Below are 600 nucleotides of genomic sequence, written 5' to 3' on the forward strand. Positions count from 1 at the left end.
CCTCAACGTAGACATCTTCTGCCTGTCAGAACCTTGGGTTGCAAGTCCACCACTTCATTGCAGCTTCCCATTCTGCACTCCCAATGCAGTCAGCATTAAGTTCTTCTCTTTTACAATTATAATGCCAACTCTAACCAGAAAATCTTCTGACAAGGGCTGTAAACACCAGCACACGATGGTGTGAAGGCTTTTAAATATGTTTCAGGACCCGCACAACCAAATTCACTAGACTTGATGGCAGAACTACTAACACTAAAACCAAGCGTGACAGTTTACTGCTCCCAGGGGACTCAGAGATATAAATAACACTACAGTTTAAACAAAGACATTTAAAACCATTTATCAATAACTTGCATGCCTCCAGGTTCCTTTCCACTGAACACTAAGTACTGATTCAAATTGAAGCTTACCTCCTATGCAATGAGAAAATACCCTCTCCAAATGTTGAAGGCTATCTGGAGGACTTTATTTGTTTTTTCAGAAAACGGATGTCTCCTCATTTAGCAGATTTGACAGTTAACATGATTCCATACTGCGTTGAATCTAATCTCCTGAAAAACTCAGTTAGGAGAAAAACCAACAAGCACTATTTCATTAGGG

Source organism: Meleagris gallopavo, chromosome 16 (genome assembly GCF_000146605.3).
Source record: "Meleagris gallopavo isolate NT-WF06-2002-E0010 breed Aviagen turkey brand Nicholas breeding stock chromosome 16, Turkey_5.1, whole genome shotgun sequence".
In the NCBI taxonomy this organism is placed as follows: Eukaryota; Metazoa; Chordata; class Aves; order Galliformes; family Phasianidae; genus Meleagris; species Meleagris gallopavo.